This window comes from Triturus cristatus, chromosome 7 (genome assembly GCF_964204655.1).
Source record: "Triturus cristatus chromosome 7, aTriCri1.1, whole genome shotgun sequence".
Taxonomy (NCBI): domain Eukaryota; kingdom Metazoa; phylum Chordata; class Amphibia; order Caudata; family Salamandridae; genus Triturus; species Triturus cristatus.
Genome location: NC_140590.1, coordinates 1624496614 through 1624520032, shown reverse-complemented (window position 1 = coordinate 1624520032; position 23419 = coordinate 1624496614).

The following is a 23419-nucleotide window of genomic DNA, read 5'->3' as shown; positions in this document are numbered from 1 at the left end:
TGGTTTTTGGAGTGTCTGTTGTATTGAGTGCATTGTAGTTATGTGGCATGTAATTATGTGGCTCTGAGTGGCATTCGGAGTGTATGTTGCCTTGCCTTGTATTTCTATGGTTCCTTAAACCCTTAGAGGCAATTCTTTTATTTTAACTAAAAGGATGGTAGTTAAATGGTGTTTACAGCAGGATGGTCGTTAAATGGTGGCTACGGAGAAGCTGTGTGCTGAAAGGCAAAGAGAACACGGGCATGAAAGTGAAAGCGAGGATGAAAATGGAATGAGTGTGGCAGGATGGTCGTTAAATGGTGGCTACGGAGAAGCTGTGTGCTGAAAGGCAAAGAGAACACGGGCATGAAAGTGAAAGCGAGGATGAAAATGGAATGAGTGTGGCAGGATGTTAGTTAAATGGTGGTTACGGGGAAGCTGAGTGCTGAAAGGCAAAGAGAACACGGGCCAAAGCTGGAAGAAAACACGAGATGCGAGAGGCATGTGTGTGTGGCAAACACTGGTGGGGCTCAGAGCATTCTGTTGCTGCCTTGATGCCTGTGTGTGTGAGCAGTGGGGCTGTGTGTGTGAAGTGCCTAAAGTTGCAAGAAAACATATGGTTATTTAAATCCTTAGACGCAGAATTAATGGAGCTAATGTTATCGACCTTAGAAGGATGAAAAGGGAATGAGCGCGGCATATGTTAACTTTGTAAGCGCAGAAAGCGTGCAGGGCAAACTTATTATTTTGGTTGTTTCAGACTCAGATCTGGGCAAAGTTGCAAGAAAACACGGAGGGGGAGGGCGGGCTGTGTGCTGAAAGGCAAAGAGAACACGGGCATGAAAGTGAAATCGATGGATGGCAATGCGTCCATGAGACTAGCCCTGTGGTGGGGGAGGGACAGTTGTGAGAGGCGCCATGAGGAAACAATCTCTCGGCATGCTGTGGCGGAGGCGGAGGAGCGCATTCCAGGCGGGGGAGCGGACCCTTTGAAGTATGATGCCGAGGCTGTGGCTACACGTGCATGCGCCAGTGGGCTGAAGCGCTTCCCCAACAGGATTGCATGGCGGCACGATGCACGTGATTGTGCGCGTGCTCGCCATGTAATCCACTTTTGGGAGCACTTTGAAATGCCCCTCTTACTAGAGTCTCGCATAGCGATTGCGTAAACGCAATAGCTAGGCGAGACCTAAACAAGGAAAAATAAAGGTATTTCTCCTCCTTGCGCCTCCCTTACACCTCTCCTGGGGAGGTATAGGAATCAGACACATTCCATGGTTTACAAGACCGTGTAAATCTGGGAATACGTCAGGTTCCATGGATGTTGTGTGGGAACACTCACAGCAACACCCAGGGAACGTCCCCTTTCATGCAGAGTAATGCGTGAAAGGGGGCCACATTTACAAGGCCATGAAAAGCCAAGCAGGGTTGCTTTGGTGGCATTGTATATATGGGCCAGCACACTGCGCTGGTGGTGCATCAAAAAAGTGACGCACCAGCGGTGCAATGGGCTTTAAATAAAATCTTTGGAGCTTATTTACGCCTCAAAACAAATTAGGACACTCCTTGGTGATGCACTAATCATAAATATTCACTGAAACTTGATTTCCACAAATTATCATTGATGTGCAATATAGTTTTATCAGCAACACTGTACATCTGAGAAAATTTAGTGGCCATTTAAATGGAAAATATGCTGTGTGTAAATTGTGTGCCACTACGCAATGCTTTAGTTACATTAAAAAAAAGTCTCCCGCCTCATGTCCATTTACACTAAATGGGTCGCAAATGTTTGTTGTTTTAACTATTGGGCTGTGGTTCTAAAAAAATATGGGAAGCACTACTCTAAACAGGGGATCAACATTAGAAAAGGAGGCCAACCAGAATGGAAGTGTAGGCAACCAACATTAGAAAGGCAATGAAACAAGAGATGGAACGTTGGGAACCAACATTAGAACTGGAAAAGCAACAAGAGATGGGAAGTGGCCAACCGACATTCGAAAGGGAGGGCAACACAAATTGAAGAGTGGCTAATCAACATTAGAAAGAGAGGGCCCCAAGAGTTGAAGGGACATATTTACAAGCCCCTATCGCCACCACAACGTCACTTTCAGTGACGTTGCGATGGCAATAGGGGCCTCACCTTATTTACAAGGCAGCGTTAAGCCAATTCACGTGGCTTAACGCTGCCTTGTAAATAAGGCACCTCTTGACACTGTGTTTAGCGTGAAAGGGAGGGCAATGGGTGTTGCTGGGCGTTCCACCGAAACACCCATTGATTTTGACACTGCCCCTATTTACAAGGGTGGTGTAAATAGGAGGCAGCGCCAAAAATTAAGACTAGGGAAAACCTGGTCTTAAACAGGTGAAACGAGGAGAAATGCTTTATTTCTCCTCGTTTTTGCTGTTTCCATGTGTGCTGCCTTGTGTGCCATTATGAATTTCCTGACTTACATGTATATACTGTATTATGGGGGAATCCTTTGTTGCCTAGTATATTCCATGATCACGTTGAAAAAGAATGGCAACGTAAGGGTGTGATACGGCTGAGTCATCTATATGACGGACAGGGATTCCGATCTTTCCAGTCCCTGAAAGAAGAATACGGCCTACTACAAACTTATTTCTACAAGTACTTGCAAGTCAGGGATTATTTTATTCGAGGCCGAGGTTTGCCAGAGTTATCTAGCCCCTCTGAGGTTTTGTCTGCATTTTTTGGCTTTGCTAGACGAGGTGTTATCAGAAACTTATGTGGGGGTTACTGACGATGGTTTACAGATAGCGGCTAAACTAAGTCGGATTTTTAACTGCAATATAACTAAAGAGGAGATGAACGAATCTCTAGAAGCAATAGATTCAGCAGTAACATCAGTCAATTTGAAGCTTCAGCAAATTAGATTAACATTTATGCTTTATTATACTCCGGAGCGAATTTCCAAATGGGCTACTAACTTAAATAACACTAAATTATATTGTTCGAAATGTCAGGAAATTGCCGCAGATTTACGTCATATGTTTTTTACATGTCCCATGCTGAAAGAATTTTGGTCTGATATTACCCTCGCCCTTGCAGTTCGGGCCGGGTACGACAATCCGGTTACTGAGAAAGAGCAGGCGTTGGGAATATTTTCAGAGTTAGGCTGTCTTACTAAATCCTTCGCTTCTATTATATCGGCCTGCGCTCGTTTATGTATAGCTCGTTCTTGGATCCAGAGCAGTAGTCCAAGTATTAATGAATTTTGGGCCTTACTAAGGGAAATCTATGAAATGGAGATGGCATTAGCTAAAGTTAGAGGCCCTCGGTCTTGGCTTAAATTTAAAAGGACATGGTCCTGCCTTCATTTGGGATTGAGAGTTTAAAGATTTTTTTTTTCTACTCTATATAATTGCTTTCCTTTATTACAACGGTATCAAAATGTATTTGTAATGGATAATTCCAAAAATGTTGTTATGTTTTTTCTGCTTATGCCCCTATGTGTCCTGCCTATGACAACTATCGGCTTGTTGTTTATTAATTCTTTTGCCTTTGTAATATATTTTTGTTTGTGGCTAAAAAAATTAAAAACAAACAAAAAAACAAAAAAAAAAAGAAACAGCAAATTGGCTATTATTGGTTATGTGAAGGAGGGTCCCCCTTCCTGCACATAAATAATCATTTTTAAAAAAAGGAAGTTTTGCAACTTCTATGTGTGCTGCATTAAGCAGCACACACAGAAGTTACAAAACGGCATTTAAAGATTGTTTATGTGCAGGAAGGGACACCTTCCTGCACATAAGTAATCTTCCGCTCAACACAGGCACCCCATCCTTGCGCTATGGTGCAAGGGTGCCTGCATTGTCGCTAGGCAGCTTAATTTAGTGCCAGTACAGGGGGAAATGCAGGGCTGCACCATATTCTAGTAAATATGCTGCAGCCCTGCGTTTCTAAAGTGACAAAGCGTGTCGTTAGCCTTCTTGGCTTAACGACACGCTTCGCCACTGTATTGTAAATATGCCCCAAAGTGTGGACAACCAACGTTAGAGATGGAAGGAAAACAACTGATATGCAGGAAAAATAACAAGAGATTAGTGTGCAGGACAAGAGGAATTGGAATGAGGGCCAACACGAGGTGGGAAGAGAACGATAACAAAAGAGAAAGCAAGGGGAGCGGGAATAACCCTATGCCTGGGAGAGGAACAAAGGAAGAACGGTGGAGAAAAACAGAAACAGACGAAGAAAGATTCAAAACAGGGAAAGGGGATAGATGGAAAAGATCGAGAGGAATAAACTGAAGATAGAGACATAAGGGAAGAGTGAAAGAAAAAGAAAGGACGAAGAATTGTGACAGAGTGAGAAAGATACAGGAATAGAGATAAGATGAAAGCTACAGGGCGAAAGGACGAAATAGAAAGAAAGTCAGGGCGGAGGAACGAGAGCTCGTGAAAGCAAGAGGGGTAAAGAAGCGGCAGTCAGAGAAACCTAGTTAAGAGACATGGTGGCGGGTACACATAATAGAGAGGGTGAAAAAATGGATGTAAAGCGAATGGAAAAGTTTGAGGTGGAGAAAGCGAGAGAGGCAGCGCTGAGAAGGACAGACGTCGCCCGTTACCGAGGGGATTAAATGTCCTCCCACACCCGCCCGACCGGCGCCTGATCCATGGCCCTCATTTCCCCCCTGACTGCTGGGACCACCCTCATCTTTCAGTCCCTCTGCCCCCCCCCCCCCCCCCACGCCCCCCTCCCTTTTCTTTACTTTCGCACTCTTAGTGGTATCTGCAGTCTCTTCGAGCGCTCCGCTCCCTCTGAGTCACTACGTGATGATTTATTGGCCCTGCGTGGATTTTTTGCTTCTCAGCTGGGAATGTAACCGACTCTTATGATATTTGACACGGGGTAAAATGTGGTTATTTATCAACTGATTGATGAGGCGAGCCATTCAGAAAATAAAACAGGGGGAAATGTTTGGCTCAGCATTTTACCAGAAGTGCATTAGTTGGCCTCCGTAGACAGGAAACTTACCAAGAAGCTGCAACTCAGAAAAGCCGGTAGAGCTATTACGTCACATGCCAGGACAGTGCCTGAGGTGACGTAATACACTCAGTGTTGGAAGGGGCATTGTGGGTAAACTTTGTGATGCCCTATGCAAAACTTTACCAGGACTTCAAAGCTTTTCCGTGAGTTGTGTGACAATTTGGGCGAAATTTACTAACATTTTACGCCATGTTTGCATCAATCGACGCAAAATCTTTTTTTCCGATTAACTTTCCAGCGCTAAACTTCTTTAGCCCTGGAAATAACATGAAAGCAACGCGAAGCAGGGGGTGTCATTACTTAGCGCCAAGGGGGCGTACCAAGGGTGGTGCATGGGTATTCCCATGTAACCACCCAAGGTTTCTGACGCTGAAACCCATTTACTAAATAAAGTAGACAGGGTTAAAGTCAGAAAACTGTGCCCTTTCGAAGTAGGCACAAGGAAGGAGAAATGCTTTCAGTTCTCCTTCCTTTTCTGAATTTGTTTATGTGCTGCACTTTACAGCACGAATACAAAGGGGGAACATGGTTAAAGTTATTCTAAGCATGGTATTTTGCACTGGAAGGATATACTTCCAGTACACAACCTATGCTACACTCACGGAGACACCCTTCCACAATGGCAGCGGATTTCTACGCCGGTGATAGGGAAAGGGGAGGAAAGTAAATATGGCGCTCTCTGCCTCTCTCCTTTTCACGCAGCGCAGCATTTGCGGCTGTAGCACTGCACAAAGGAGTGTTAAATCTGGACCTTTATGTTTGTATACCTTAACTTGAAATTTAACATATGGATTTAAGATGAGTAACTGAATAACAAAATATTTTTCAATGAAAGGTTCTAAGTAACATTAAATCAACAACAAGAGTGACGTGTGAAGTCCCTGTGATGTCACTCAGAAATCTGAAGTGAAAATATGCCCGTTATTCATAATTGCCCATCTATATTTTCATGTAATATATGACACCTGCATTTCATCTTCCCCTGCTGTCATCAACTGTGCAGGAGTAAAGGATTCATGGGCAAGCCATACAAAACATGGCTTCATCTGCGTATGCACCCAGCCCTGTGTTACATCTAATTTCCTGTTACCTACCCACAATAAGCTATCCATCCACTCCACCACCACACATTGAAAAAAGTTACAAACTCAGCATTATAGTTCCCTCCTGCCTAAATATTGAAAAATATATATAACCTGTTCTCCTTCCATCGGCTCTGTGTGCAAGCTCCTCACTGTGCGTCATGATCTCTTAGATACAAAACAAAAGGAACTCCGTGGGTGTTCTGCTTGGGTTTTCGGATCAGATAGAACCCGCTCATCAGAGCCTCACTAACCCAGCCAGAACGTTACCCCCTCCCTAGAACCTATTTACAATCCTGCAACCACATATATCTATCACCTAAGGACAGGGGATTCCTACTATACATACCAAGACCTCTTACAATCGGCGGCCTCGCGATCCCATACGGATCCAGACCTCTCTGCCCATACGACAGTATCACAAGTGGCGGCCTCGCGGTCCCATACGAACCCAGACCTCTCTACCCAGATGGCAGTCTCAGCACAATCGGCGGCCTCGCGATCCCATACGGATCCAGACCTCTCTGCCCATACGACAGTATCACAAGTGGCGGCCTCGCAGTCCCATACGAACCCAGACCTCTCTACCCAGACGGCAGTCTCAGCACAATCGGCGGCCTCGCGATCCCATCCGGATCCAGACCTCTCTGCCCATACGACAGTATCACAAGTGGCGGCCTCGTGGTCCCATACGTACCCAGACCTCTCTACCCAGACGGCAGTCTCAGCACAATCGGCGGCCTCGCGATCCCCTACGAATCCAGACCTCTCTGCCCATACGACAGTATCACAAGTGGCGGCCTCGCGGTCCCATACGAACCCAGACCTCTCTGCCCATACGACAGTATCACAATCGGCGGCCTCGCGATCCCCTACGAATCCAGACCTCTCTGCCCATACGACAGTATCACAATCGGCGGCCTCGCGATCCCCTACGAATCCAGACCTCTCTACCTAGACGGCAGTCTCATACGACAGTTCATCCTATGATCACCATAACATACAAAAAGGGAATCAGTCTCACTATTCATCAGATCACACAAGGATTGCCAGTTCGAGCATAGCCTGTTCTCAGGTTCGAGGGGCTCCTCTTTCCCTTATTCAGTTACCACTTACCTGATCAGGGTTAACATCTGTTCATGTAGCCGCAGCTGACTAGAAGAATAGGCTACCCTCTTATACAAGAACACGCAGCACATGTTGGTTCACTACAAACTGGATACTTTATTACTCATTACATACACCATCACATAACATTACGATATAACATATAACCTGCAAAGAAAAGTGAAAGATTAAGTTGTACACTCTAATAAGAAAGGGTCGACATCACCTTAGTAGTATGTAGCCTGCACTCAGTGGTCATCTAGGTTCCCTTCTCGTCTGTGCCTCGGCTCGCCTGGAATCACCCTTCTCCGAGTCACTGGGACCTCTTCCTTATCGGCTCCTCTCTCCTCTCTGGCTATTCTGCTAGGAAAGCATCTGTCTCTCGGTTCTTCTCCGCCTTCAAGATGGCGTCTGTCTTCCCTGGAATAAGTAGTAGCTTTACTGCTAACGGCTAGATGCCGCCTACGGACTGAACATGTAACTGCCTCAGACTTTCACTAATATAGAGGTGCGTTTCCTCATGGAAAATTCCGGCCTGTAACCTGCCGCCCACCAAATTCTTGTACCTCCCCGTACCAAGGACACGTTCCCAGCCGGCCGGCCTGATGTAGTGTCTTCGGCATGAAGAAAAAAATACAATCCTTCGATAAGGGCCGGCCTGAACCGGTTCTCTCCAAGCGAATAACACCTCATAACTAAAACATTACGTTTGACCTAGAAGCATCCCAAGCTGCCGGAGCAGAAAGAAAGATGGAGTCTCTCCCGTTTGAGGCCTACCAGGCCTGAATTCAGCACAGCTCCATGAAATACCCTCACTACAGGACAGGTTATCCCTAATACTAATGAATCTATCCCCTAGGCTATGTGTGCGAGCCCTGATCTATGGGGAAGAGCACAGAATCATGTCGAAGTGCCTAGTAAATAGGCTCCATTCACTACTCTAACCCTTAGACTTGAATGGTAAGAGACTGAAGTCACATTTAATCATCTTTTCCTCACAAGAAGGCCGGGAAAATCGAGCAGAACAGTGGGATACACATACCTGTGGTGTTTTGTAATGTTATGTTAATTGGTATAGGATTAAAAGTTTCTTTTATGAATGCTGGTAATATTCCTCAAGACTAGATACCTTCATTTAAATCCACATATAAGTTGATAGATAGATCAAAGTCAAATATATTTGTGCATTTCATCTATTTAGCATTTATTCTGTACAAATTTGTATGAACGATTAAGCTATGTATTTTTTATTGTGTTTCTGGTTGTTATATTGTGACAGTTTTTAATAACTTGAAACAATAAAACATCTTATCTGTACAAATCACACATTTTAAAATCATCAGTATCAAGCCCCATTGTTTTTGTTACTGTAGTAACTTTACATTTTCTGTAATGTGAGGGATAGAACTGCCATCCAAAGCCAGTGGTTGTGAGATGTCTTACCTTACACTTGCTGTCTGGTCTCTGGACTCGCAAGCTCTGTGCAGCTAGAAGCACAACTTTACAGTCAGAAGCCTTAACAATCTTTATAACATGGGAGATTGGTCAATTGCTTGTCTGTCTGCTTCCCTGTTTAACTCAGAACATGCCACCCCACCGTGTAGAATGTTCTAATAGCATTATCGCCCTTCTGCCATAGGCTATACCAGTTCTTAAAGGTCATCGATATCGTTATATGCCCTCATCTGCGACTCAGGCCTTCAACTCAGGTTCTGGGCCTTTAACAACCAGTACAGCCCTTGATAGTGTGCTTAAATGCTATATGTCAGGCAGCTTTCGAGGACAAGGGCATAACAGGACCCAAAATAGGTAGCTCATGAAAATAGAGATCAAACAAGAATATAGGCATATTACATAGAAGCATCCTTATTAAGGTAAAAACATTCCTTTCCGCCAGTCATTATCAAGTGATGTTTCATGGGCTTCAAGGGTAATTTAAGTCCAGGGGAAAGGTACAGCAGCTACTAATACCAAATACGTTCAACCATGGAAGTTGAAATTAGATAAATTAATGAGCTCATGTCTGGCTGAAGAGTGAGGAACAAGCCATCTGGGGGTAGAAAGGGCAGAAGGTGAAGCTTGGGCGCATTCTTGGCAAAATCTGGACATTAAGGCCCTGATTACGACTTTTTGGCAGAGCATTGGCGCAACGGTGCAAACCGCCGCCCCACCGCTCTGCCGAAGGTTGCCCCATGCGCCCGCCAGATTATGACTTTCAAGTAGTCTGGCATGCGGGTGGCAAGGTGGTCCGGAGGCAGTGCCTCTTTCAAAGGCCCCGCAATGGGACTGCACTACAATGTTCCTGCACGCCATGGACTCGAAAGTCCATGCCGTGCAGGAACCTATGTGCATGTACACAGGGGGGCACATGTTATGTCCCCCTGGGTGCATCCACATGCAGTTGAGGAGGCACAGGGGGGCCCTGTAGGGCCCCCTTTGTTTCCTCTTCTCTAAGGTTTACATAGAAGAAGAATCTCCATGTAAACCCTGGAAAAGAGGAAATTCGTAATATGCTTTCCGGGACAGCGGCGGTACCGCCAAGCATATTGCTGCCTCTGACTGCCCCTCCAACGCCGGGGAACGGCGGTTTCCTGGCAGAGCCGGCAGTTCCAGGGTGCTCTGACTGGCCAACTCCTAATGAGGCGGTCTGACCGCCGGTGCGGCGGTGGCTGGATCCGCCACCGCCACGCCCCGACTAGTCTGGCAGTCCCCAGACCACCAGACTTGTATTTGAGCCCTAAATGTTGGAATTTCCCAGTTCTTTAAATATACATACAGTGGACTTTGGATCAGCACTCTTGGTGTAGACTCCGCATATAAAAATATAGGCCTTCTCTATCTTTTTGTGCGTGGAGTTCGCTACCCCGACTGCGGAGTCTCCACCACTGTTTAATTTCTATTAGTAAAATTAAACTCATAGTTTGGGAATACCACAAATAAAATTAAACTAACACAAAAGTGTAAGTTTACCTTTGTGAATCAGGCCATGGCAGTACAAATCTCTGGATGCCATAAAATGTGACAGCATCTCCAAAAATGTGTGTGATTCGGATGTGCAAATTCAGTGCCACAAGGGTATCAAGTCAATATTCTTGAGGTTAAAGGTCATACATATACATCTTTTTAGTGCTATTTTTGTATAACTATGACAGTGGCACTTAATATCTGCAGATCACGTATTTTCAACTGGAACACAGCAGCTAATTCAGAGTCTCAGACAGTGTCTTATATGAGCTGAGCATCGTAATTTCCTGAATGAAAGCAGACATCGAGGACACACATCACACAAATAACCGAATATCAAAATGAAATAAAGATCTGTTATGAAGCATCGCGTTCAACTGTGGCATTTCCTTTTGTCCCAGGGCAACTGGTCGCGTGCGCCAGCCACGGATACCAGCTGCAGCTGGTTAAACTCGGCCGTTGTAAACAGACATCTGTGCGCGTGGCGAGTAAACAAGGGAGAGATAAGATGGCTTCCTCACGTGACCAGCAGGTAACGCGTAAATCCAAACCCGGTGTGCTCAAAATAGCAGCTAGGCTGGCTTCCTGCATGCGGATCGAGGCTTTCAACATAGCCTGGCTTTGAGGGAAACACAGCCATACGCAGCTAAACCCAGACGTTATGAGTACGATAGCTCAGTGGGTTAATGCTCTGGCTTTGGGGAGTGTGTGAGTGTTTGTAACCTTCAAGCCACAGGCACAATTATCTTCCTTGCTAATGTTTCCCCTTCCTGAGATTGATACAATGAAAAGCGTGTCTTCAGGGTCCCAGTAGTTAAGCTTTATTAATTGTATAGCGCACCATTTGTCAACTCCCCAGCCTCCTGGCGCTAGTGGGAGTTGGGATTCCCAAATAAGCATTTCGTAAGGGGTGGATGTGTCTTCCTCGATGATTAATTGTTGGTGATAGTCTGAAGAAGGTTGGCTTTTTTTCTGGCGTGGGGCATGCTCTGGGGAGCTGATCTAGAACCCTTCCTTGTGACCCACGTAAGTGTGATCTAGGTTATTCAATAACACGGATCACACTCACATCTCACATCTAACAATTCAATAGTGTCTATAAAAATCCCTTTCATATAAGTAGATAATTATCTCATGAAAGAGATAGTGCACATCGTTTGTGTAATATTGCATAAGGAAGATAGACCAATACACAAGTGTAAGCTGCAAAAAAAGAGTTAAATCTAATTTCTTGCGCCACTCTGTCAGTCTGAGAAAATGTAGACAGCTTTTTCTAGGCGCCACGGTATAACAAGCATTTGCAATGCAATAGGTCTCGCATTTATAAGAGTTTGAGCTATTGGCATTGTAAAATTACAATGTCTTTTATTTATGTTTTGGTTTTAAAACAAATAAAAGGCATTGTCATTTACAATGTCAGTAGCATAAACTCGCATAAAAGCAGTGTGTGGAGTGCAGCAGTGTGCGGCGTGCAGCAGTGTGAGGCGTGCAGCAGTGTGAGGCATGCAGCAGTGTGCGGCGTGCAGCAGCCTGCGGCGTGCAGCAGCGTGCGGCGTGCAGCAGTGTGAGGCATGCAGCAGTGTGAGGCGTGCAGCAGTGTGAAGCGTGCAGCAGTGTTTCGTGTAGCAGTGTGCGGCGTGCAACAGTGTGCGGCGTGCAGCAGTGTGAGGCGTGCAGCAGTGTGAGGCGTGCAGCAGTGTGTGGCGTGCAGCAGTGTGTGGCGTGCAGCGTGCAGCAGTGTGAGGCGTGTAGCAGTGTGAGGCGTGCAGCAGTGTAGCAGTGTGCGGCGTGCAGCAGTGTGTAATGCAGCAGTGTGCGGCGTGTCGGTAGTGTGCGGCGTGCAGCAGTGTGTGGCGTGCAGCAGTGTGGTGTGGTTTGTAAACAACAAGAAAAGCAGACATCAAAGGAAGGGTGAGAGGGAACGAGCATATGGGGTGTGAGTTAGAACGAAAGTTAATTGTTGTAAGAGGGGATGCAGGAAGTGAGGCCGCTAAGAGGGGATGCAGGAAGTGAGGCTGCTGGCGCCGGGATCGAACCACAGGCTCTGCCGTCTGGAGTCCACCACTCTGACCACTGCAACACGCCTCTCCCTCTCTTTTGAAGAGATACCTCTGTGTCGGCGATTTGTATGTGTTGATGCATAGCCACGAGTGTCTGCGCTTGTGAAAGCGTTCCTTATCTTGTGCCCAGGATAATAGCCTTCTTTGTCTGTTAACTGAGAGTTTAGAAGTGTGATGAGTTAAGTGTGTTTCCCACAGATGTTGCGAGGCCAGTTCTCCTAAAGCCTCACTTGCCTTTGGCCAGCAATTTGTTTGACTGTTAGCCTGAATCTCGTTCCAGATTAATGCTTCTAGAGTGTTCAGAAGGCCCATTCTTACCGATGACAGGTACTAAAGAAGGGCACTGGGCTGTGCTAGTGCATGCTCGCGGAATCCAAATTGTGCCGATGACGTGTGTTGTGGGAGATGGAATAGCACCACATAGTACACCCAATTCCCTCACATGAATGTAGTCTCTTTAAGTCCAACATTTAATTTCTGAGAGGCTGCCTCATATCATAATGCTTGTGCAGTTGGGATGGCCCATCTCCCAACACAACACTGCCTTGCTTGTGTTCCACTTCAGGGTGGTCTGGAAAGGAAAAACAGAAAGAAGTTTGGGGTATAATACACTGATTCAAGTGGTAGGTCGATGTTGAGATTTCAGCTGGGTCACTCAGAAAGCTAATGTTAGTATCGAACTAAGCAATTTATCTAACTTTAGCACTGCTTTATGTTGATATTTTTCGACTCAATGTCCAGGTGGCATGACTATTTCCATGTTTAAACTGCAGCTATAGTTATGCCTCTGACAGCAAGCATTGTGAAGTCAAAAGTCAACTGTAAGAATTTATTACAGATGATCAGCTACATACTTTTCCGTGTATTATAACAGAATACAATGTGATAAGTAAAACTGCAAGTCCCAGAGTGCAACATGCCCCTAGCTGTAAACGTCATGGCGGACTAACGTGTCAAACGCTGACATCGGCCAATTTGTCAGTTATGAATGGATCTACCTGTTATCTATACATCTATCTGTAAAGCTACCCCTCTTCCTTCCGCAATTTATTGAATTTTTTCACGTGAGCCCAAGTGGTGCATCTGCTTGGAATTGTGCCTTTAGGGCAGCTGTAGGCTGACACTGTGGCGGGCCCTCCCCCCTCTTAAGCCCGTTTCATAGCACGCTGCTTTCGTTTGGCAGACAGCCGAGGAGCGGTGAGTTGTAGCTGGTGATTCACAAGAGCGTGGCTTATGAAATTTACGTTTTGTGTTGTGAAAGTGCTCGAGAGCAGTGTTTATGTATTCTGTAGCATGAAGACTTGCATTGTACTACTGGTAAACAAAACTATACATTAATAAAACTATTCGAGTGATGCTAGCAAACCCCGCATGCCTCGTTCTCACAACACACTCGGATCTCTAAATCTTTCCATCACAGATTTAGACTACAGATTGTGACTATTATGCATTCTGTTTAGGTTGAAGTGATTAATTGCAGATTAGCCACAACCTTCGGATCTCTTTCGTGAGTTTAAGGCTTAAGTAGGACTTGATTAGTTCTGTTCGTGGCAGCTGTGAATCTGTAATACAATTGCATGATCCTTTCTGTGTAATTGGGGACTCTTGCAAACAGTATTTTACAGGTAACCAGTACATACGTAGCTTTTCTTAATTTTTCTTAATTTTATGCAAGTGTCTAATTTACTGGTCGGTGTTCAGCGTGTTTACTGCTCTATGTTAACGCTTTGGCCGGGCTATCCGTTCCTGCTACTTGTCTGCAAGTTTTAGGGCCCACAATTCAAGGGTTGGGAAGAGCACAGTGTGTGGGAAATCCTGTGAAAAAATAGCCAGTGTTGAAGATATGTTTTGTTACACCTGGCTTACTTATGAAGTGGCACAAAACACTAAGCGCTATACCGTGCGGGGAGTGTGGTTGAAAGAAAATCTGTGTGGGGAGCGTTTTCGTGTTGTGCGTGTCCAGAGAGGGCCTCTGTGTTGGATGAGGGGACAAGAGACAGTGTGCAGTTTCTGAATGTGTAGTGTGCTCGCGTCTCTGATTTCGCGATCGCTATCACATCAAAGCGGCCGCGCGGCCCGCGAAAGTGAAAGCAAACGAGTGCTTTCAGGCCTCCAAATGGTGCGCGCGCCCGGCCGACGCACATGCACTGTATTTTGGAGGCCTGAAAAGCCACTGTTTGCACTTCCAAAACTCGCTTACTATAAGTCTCGCCAGAGCAGCGCTAAAGCGCTGTCTCAGGTGAGACCTAAAAATGCAGAGCAGAGGTGGTTGAATCTCCAAATGGAATGCGGAGAAAGAGTGAGGGGTTATAGGAGGGTAGCTTTGCCAGCCATTTCAGAAATTAGAATATCACGTGCAAAAATACTGGCCTTCCAGTTCAAAGTGCAATGCCTATGGCTGGAAGAAATGCACCCGTGGAAAGAATAGTTTTCATTATGAGCTTCAAGTGGAAGATCAGAAAAACTGAACGAAAGCCTTAACCATCTTTGTAACATGGGAGATTAGTCTACTGCTTGGGGCCAGAGGAGGTAAGAGCTCTGTAACCTGATGGATTGCTGTCAAAGAACCAATCCGATGAGCTCTGTGCAGTTTGAGAAATGGCTTTGTTTCTGAAGCCTGACCCTGTAATATCCCTGTAACATGGCAAGAAGCCCCCGTCACCTTGAATAGGGCTGATCCACGTAACATAAGAGGTAGCTTTGCTGTTTCGGGCCTGAACCTGTACAATCGATAACTTGATTGCCATTTTAGAGGCTTTACGATCCGTTGCGTCACATTTTGTGACGCGGTAACAGCAGTGTAAAAAATGTGCCACACTGTGCCATATTTGCAAAGTGACACATCTAGGCAGATGCGCCACTTTGTAAACCCCTGCGCTACAATATACCTGTGACAGGTACAATTTATGCAGGGTGAGCCTTGTAGAAGTGGTGCTGTGAAATCTATGAGATTTCACTACGTCACTTCTATGGCGTCACTGCGTCAAATCATTACGCCTGCTTCAAGCAGGCGTAAGGGGTAATGCAGGCCTTTACACATGCGGCTTGCCCTATGTGAAATGACACACTGCTGGAATTGCGTCTGTTTCCAGGCACACTAAAGCAATGCTCCATTTTTACACCTTCAGATACATCAGGTTTCCTGAGGTATCTGTAAATCCTTGTGACATGGAGCGCCGTACAGTAAATATGGCGCATCCATTGTGTCGCAAGGCTGGGGCACTGAAAAGTGTTGCATCGCTGTTTCACCCCAGCGATGCGACATAGTTCATAAATAAGGCCCTGAATCTTTATGAACTGGGTAACCGTAATAATAGATCTGCGGTAGTAACGTGGGCCTAGAAGGTATGTGTAATATAAGGGAACCGTTTGCTGTCTGAAGTGTGAGCCTGTAGGCTCTCAGTAACTTATGGATAAGTCAAAAGTCTCAGACAACACTATCTTAGTAAGCTTCAGATTTGCTCTCTGATGCCTGATAACCTAAAACATACATATGAGACCACTTTGCTGTTTGAAGCTTGAGCCTTTGCTATCTATAACTCGAGGGACAGCTCTGAGGCCTGGGTATATAAGATCTCTTTATCCAGAGGACCTTATTCTCAAACCCTGGCATGCATTCTGGTTACCTGACTGCAGGCATAACTTATGACACTTTAAACACAAACTTCCAGGCTGCTCCATGGACAACCATATGTCCACCTTCCTTCAGCCTTATAATTCCCTATTTCACCCACAGGAGGTCAGAAAGTGCCATTTGTATCTTTGTTATGTGATTGGGTGCACGTTGATCACGCATCTCGGTCACTCCACCATCCCAGAAGTATGTGAGTCAGGCTGACAAGCACAACTGAGGGTGAGGGAGGGGCACAGCCAGATCTTCAGGACCTCAAATCTGTGTACTTCCATCAATTAAATCCTTATGATTGGCTGAGCAGATTTGTAAGTCCAACCCAGGGCATTAACAAATTATCAAAGCCCATTTACAGCCATCATCATATCATACTTCTTGTATTTTGTCAATTTGAAGGTTTTAGGATGAAACGAAGGAGTAGATGAAAACATTACTAAGAGTCCGATTTCCCGCCAGGGTAGGAGAGGTGGGCACAGCTCAGCTGGCCTGATTTTTGGAATTTTGAGAGGGTTCAACTAATAACCCATGGTTGCACAGATCAAATTCCAACCCTTATGTCATGTCTTTTAATACCTGGTTGGTGCACAGGTGTTTGTTTTATAGACTGGGTGACTTCTGCACCAGAACCTAAACATAAGGAGACAAGACAAAATAGGCAAACATCAAACAGGAACCAAAGGGAAGTCCAAGAAACAAGTGCAGATGCACACAATAAGTAGTCCACCTTATGGAAGTAGGATTCAATCAACTCAAGAAAAAGCTAGAACAATAACTTTGATTTGTAACAGTAGACCCAAGCCAAGCAAACTGGTTGCAAAGCAGGGGACAAAAACAAGTATCCACATTTATACTCTGAGACCTAGAATTCAGAAGACAGGGTTTTCACCTTCAGATCACGTTCATAATTCCTGGCAAGCAAGCAACCCATTTGCTGCAAATGGTCATCCGCATATAACCAAATTAGGTGGGATGTTTGCCACAGGGCAAATATATATTGACCTGGGAAAAGAATCGGTACAATTGATAAATGAGGTCCCCAACACCGTGCAGACAGCTGTGGTATTCATCCCTTTTTGTGCGTTTAAGGCCGATCCCTTGTATCTACTCCCAGCGGACTTGACATCTGAGAGCTCAGTGGAGGTGTTCCATTCTTAGTTTTAGTGTTCACTAGCAAGGTCTACGGTGTTGGGTAAGAAACTCAAGTTCATTCCAATCAACGATGAAGGCAATTATGGCCCCATCATGAGGATGTGGAGACACAAATGGTGGGTGGAGGCAGATGAAATTCTGATGAGGGGCTCAGTTATTCTAGTGGTGGGTATAACCAGGGTCTGACTGGCCTATAAGGTAATCATGCAGTGCCCAATTGGCTGGTCGGACAGATCAGTGTGTGGGCCAATTTCTTAACAGATTGTGGGCCTGTTTTATGACCAGATGGGCCAGTTTTTACTATGGATTTTCCTGATCTTACCACAAGCACTGTCTGTAGCAAACACAAATGCATGCAGTCTCCCATACCTGGCAAAATACCCACACATCCACCTTTATTTTGGTGCCTGGGCTTATTTTTTGTCCCATTTTGACAACCCTGTGTGTAACTTACCTAATTCTGTATTTCATAATTATGGCAAATTACTGCAAAATCTCAAAAATTTACCTGCACGGTCCTTTTGGGTGAATATTCAACTCAAAATGTAATTCCAAGTTAATTTACCTTTGCTTGCTTTCAAAACACTGCTGCTTGCATGCAGATTTGTAGTTTTGTGCTCAAAAAGTGCCTGAATAGTCCGTTTGGGTAAATAAAATCTAACCAAAATGTTTGTTGACTGCTCACCTTAAAGGAACTGCTGCTCACGTTCAAAACACTGCTGTTTGCATTTGGATTTGTAGTTTCACACTCTAAAATTAATCGATCGGCCCTCTCAGGTAAAAACTCTATCTTAAATGCTGCTTGCATGCAAAAATTTCCTGAACAGTATATCTAACGTTAAAGTTTCTCCCTAAAATTTTACGATATAGAGTAATTGCCTAATCTCAGTAATTTTGCAAAAATGTCACTATGCAAAATTACGCCAATTACTCTTGAATAATTAAAAACATTTCCAGGCCTAATTTTAACCTGTATCATTGGGATAGAATTTTACTGGCCCTTTCAGGGAAAAATCAAGCTAGGTACTTATAAGTGGAGTCCTTCTGTTCCACATGTATGTGTGTTGAGGATTGCTTGGATTTGGTGTGCATTCTATTTGAAAGGCGTTCTCTGAGCACATGATTGTCTTTTCCTGCACATAAAAAGGTCCTTTTGGTCATCCAGTCTTTGGAGCATCTAGAGCTAGCCCTCCCAGACCTCATTAGTTTCTTCTTTGCCATGATACTGATCACACTGTTTTTTCAGCCCAAATTCCTCCTAAACACAAAAGGCGGACCAAAGCTAGTTCTGCTGCTTGCCTGCTCTATTTGCAAATTTGCCTAAAGATACGTTCCTCAGGGTTTCCGTATTTTAAGTGACCATCTATATCCTTCTCCCTTTGGGGCATATTATCAAGCACGGCGTTAAAATTATCGCCGCTTTAGCGGCAGAAAACTGCTGCTAAAGCGGTGATAATGGGCTTAATAACATGCCACAGAGAATTCCAATAGAAGCCCATGTTGACACCAGAACATGGGCTTCAATGGGAATTCTCAAGGGCATATTATCAAGCCCATTATCGCCGCTTTAGCGGCAGTTTTCTGCCGCTAAAGCGGTGATAATTTTAACTCCGTGTCTTGATAATATGCCCCTTTGTTCTATGTCACAGATTAGTTTGAAATTAAAAAGGCCCATCCTTACTGGCCACAATTCCTGTGATTGCCATCCATCAGGGAAACAGAATTTGCAACCTATCTTAGGAATGTTAACAAGGTGTGTCAAAATGTGACCCACTCTGATCCGTAATTTGGGAACCCACCTGTTAGTACCTAGGTCAGTTTTCAAAATTCAGTACTAGCTGCAAAAAAGACAGATCACAAATAGTAACCACTTTCTGCGTCCAGTATAATAATTCATCTGGCCCTTAGTTTTTCTACTGGAGTTGTACAGTGCCTAAGGCCCAAATGATCAATAATAAATAACAGTGTGCAAAAAAGATATTGCCTATTTATCACTGGCTTCCCTAGAACCTAGAAAAAAGGTCTGACACCATGTTTGAGAAACTATGCGGGCGCAGCAAAATTCAAAAGGCGCTGCTTCACGGGATGCACAAACACTTAGGAAGCAAAAGAGCAGGCCGTCGCCGTTAACAGTTTCAATGATGTCATTTGTTGCAGTGATGTTACCAATGATGCCACAGAACATGTCATGAGTGAGGTAATAAGCAGTCAATAGCGAGGGCGCAAGTCATAGTAACTTTAAGGCACAAGCTATAGTTACTTGAGATAAATATAACTGGTGCATTTTAGTGGCTTAGTTCATTTTAAAAGGTATATTTTAACTGAGATGTTCCCTAACTATAATGTCCCTTTATCCTTTGGGGTTTACAATCAATTTCTATGCTTTTTTGGATATAATGTAAGATTTTTACACATCCAAACTATGTCTATTATCCTTTGTTTTTTTCAGAGAATTTTTATGTTTAAAAAAATTGTAAAGTGAGATGTCCATCGGCGTGCACGGCGTGGGATGGGTGCCCAACTCCCCACAGGCACCGTACCCCCCCAACAATGCACGGTCAAAGTCCCTGAGCCCAGCCTACCACTGGCTTCCAACCCCTGATGCGCACAGCCTTTAGCAGTGAACTGCCTGAGGTTGCGCAGGCCCCGCACTCAACACCCTGATGACGTGCATTGCTGACTGTGTGATTTAATATTATAAAGGGTGCAATTTTAAGCAAGGCAGACCTATTAGTTTGTCAAGGGGTGAGAAGACCAAAATATAAAAAGTGGGGCAATTGGCTTTTTTCGGGGATGCGCATATCAGCATATATAAAGCAGATCTATTCTCTTTGTCAAAGTCGCCAATAATTATAATCAAATGTATATTTTATAAATTCACACATTGAAATGTTATAAAAGTTTCAATAAAGTCTTACTAAAAAAAAAATCAACATGCTTTGAGTAGTCTTTTTTTAACACTTTTCAAGTCTCAAGACACAAAATGCACCCCGAGAACCCACCACAAGGGGCCTTTGCAATACAGCTGAACAGCATCCAACTGCAGCTCAGAGTGTTTTTAAAAACATATGGTAAGCTCACCTGGGGTCATTGATTCAATGACCCAAGAGACTTACAGTGTTTTTTTAAATGCTGCTGGGGGGATGCTGCACTCCCTACAGCCCCAAGATTTAAAAATGTGTGGTGCCCCTGCCCCTTCAAGAGGCACCACCAGGAAGTAAACATATAATTGTAAAAAGCTCTAGCGAATTATAAGGATCTCCTTACATGGTGCAGTCAATAATAAATGAACGTCTCCTGACACATTTATTATTCTTTTTTTTTTTTTAATGGGTGCACCGGTGCCCATACGGGGCACCCACAAAATGCCCATATGTTTGGCGCCACAGGGCCCCCGCAGCTCCTGACTACTCCCCAGCTAGCATTTTCTTAATTGGTTGCCCTGGTGACCACCCCAGGCACCCACAACACAGTTGCTCGTGTTGGTGTTCCCTGGTCCTTTTTAAGGCTTGGGGATGGGAGATGCACGGCCCCTCCCCTAAAAATTTATTGGGTCCCATGGAGTGGGGTCCCCAGGGCCTCCATGAGGCTCATAGAGGGGACAGCACAACCCCTCCCCTAAAAATAAATTGTGTATGACATCACTGAAACCTGAGATGGAAAGCTTCCAGCTACTGAAAGTTACTTTTCTATAATTGTTTGTTGTGTCTGACCCTCTTTCTACTGTAAGATTGTTCATTGGGTCGGCAGTACAAGGGAAGAGGAGTCATGGGGGAGCAATATGCTAAATGACAGGCTCAGAAGGAGCAAAATGGCAGAGGAAGATGTGAAACAGAAAATAATCCGAGCTGTGGCCAGCGAGGGAGTGGCGTAGGACAGTAGAAGGCTGGGTGGTGCAGCCAGGGAAGAGGTTGAAACAGATTACAGTTTGGAAGCCTAGTAGGTTATTGGAATCCCAAATCAACAACTGGCTTGATGTAAAAACCTGGTAGCATTGCAAACTAAAGACGTGTACTCTAAATGTGAAAAGAAAATGAGTGAAATTGTGAAAATGTTTACCAGTAAGATTTTTTTTTTTAGTAAGATTCAAAGCAATATAACTCATGGTTCATGGAGTCCAGTGCTTAATTTGTCAAATAATAAGTGACAGGGCCATGGCCAGGAGGCCACTGCAGCTTGCACCACCCATTGCCCAGTCATCGGTGCCAATGACGGTGCTCCAGCGGAAAAGGACAAATTTACATATCCCTCTATGTCACAGACTCGTCACCACACTAACTCATTCACATATTCATACATTGGTGGGGCCCGTAACGCCAACACTCATACGTCTCACTCGAATCTGTGCACAAGAAAAAGAAGTGCTGGACATGTGGGGGTACCTTGTTATCTATCGGGTATAATTCCTTTACATTATATACATTATATATATTAGCACCTATAGAATCCTAACTTTGACATCAAGGCACTCCACCACTTGGTCGATGGACCAATTAGTGGACTGGTTGATGGTGATTTAGAACCAGCTAAAACACAATTAAAACTTCGGAAACATTCGGTTAACTTTCAATACCTTATTAAAGGATCACAAACTAATTTCTTATTAATCCAATTTTAGTTTATCTAATTTAGTTCACTCTGCATTAGCATATTCGGAGGTACAGTTTCAAATAGTGCGTTTATTTTAAGTGACATCAAATCTTTGGATCCTTAGCATAAAATCTCGCATTGCATTATATTTACAGAATTTCGAACATTGGTGACCTTCCGAACACACAGAGTATTATTCCAGTCTCTGCGACAATCTCCAGGAGAACCCATCAAACCCACGGCAAGAATCAAAACTCTTCAAATTAAATCGTTCTCAACCCAGGTAAACCAGGAAATCTCCTTCAGTTCAACGCAGTCCCAACACCAAAGACGATCATCCCAACGAACAAACCCCCCTCTGCCAGATCATGGACTTTTATACCCTTTTCTCCTTACTTTTAGGTCAATGTGCAACAATTTAGGGGTAGAAAGTGTTCTGATTGGCTAAACCAATGTCAACTTGCAACTCTCCCAAATGTTCCCAGGTTTGTCTGTTTCCCATGAGACTGGGCATGACATTTCTCAATTGTATTCTTTTTGGTAATTCACAGGCAAAAGTTGTGAAGTAACAACATGCAAGCCTTCTTATACAGGTCCGTCATTGTACCCTCGATCGTTCGCACCATTCTTTGTTTTGGAAGTCCTCCATATTCCTATCCTTGACAAGGAACACTCTGGTTCGTATTGGAGGTCGATTGGAGATCTCCAGAGCCATCCGATTCTGCGCAGTATGCATGTGGCATCTTCAGAACTCCATTTTAAGTACTGCGGCCTAGGAGGCCCGAATGCCAACTTAAGCAAAAACAAACATAACAGTAGTTACAATATAGAAGTGAAGATTCAAATGTTTAAACCCACACTAATCCCAATATATATTAGCATTTTCCTAGCTTGTAGCAACATTTAAAGCAATAATACTCACCATTCTTCTCTGCTGAAAGCACAAACCATCACAAAGCAACATAAATCATGCAATTCTCTATTTTACCACGTTCTACAGTTAGTTTGCGTACCACAGTTAATCATTTAATTGTTTGGCATGCAATTAGCATTTTAGTCCCATGTGAATCTCGTGTTTATCAAGGTGCAAAGGTTGATTAATCATGCCATTTCACACTAGATAGTACAAGTTAATGTTTAATATAGTCATGTAATTAATTTAATGCATAAATAGAGGAGGTATACAAAATTTTGTTTTACCTGCTCCATCAACGGTATCAAAACAACTCTTTTGCCTGTAAGTGCGACAGTTCAGATTATTCAAGGTCCCCAAAACTAAAGTAATGGCTGGGGAGGTAGGTATTAGTAATTTTTAATGTATATTGTATTTATAAACAACCGTTGCTCTGCTCATCTCTGAATTAAATGAACAGCGCCACCATTTGGCAGACTGTCATAGTGTGTTGTTGACAATTAAGTGCTGGTGCCAGGCACCAGAAACCAATCAAGTGCTGGTGCCGAGCACCGGAAACCACCAGCTCAACTTAAGCACTGAGGGAGTCCCCCCTCACCTCGGCATCTGCACTCGCGAAGCCAGGGATTGCTTCTCTTCTTTATGGTATTTTAAGATTTATATAGCACTTACTACTTCTATGTGTGGCACCGAAGCGCTCGCCTATATCCATAGCACCATAAACCACGCACCAAGTGTGCCTGGAAGGCAGCTTTCTTTGTTTTGATCATATCTGTGTTGTGTGTGAGAACCACTGATATGCGGTTATCAGGTTAAGGAACGCAGCGCTTAGCAGAGTGATGGATGAAGAAGTGTAGGAAAGAGGGGCGCAGTTTATGGCTTTTGGTAAGCTGGCCGCTTGGATCAGTTCTACAGCTCCATTTACCGTATTTC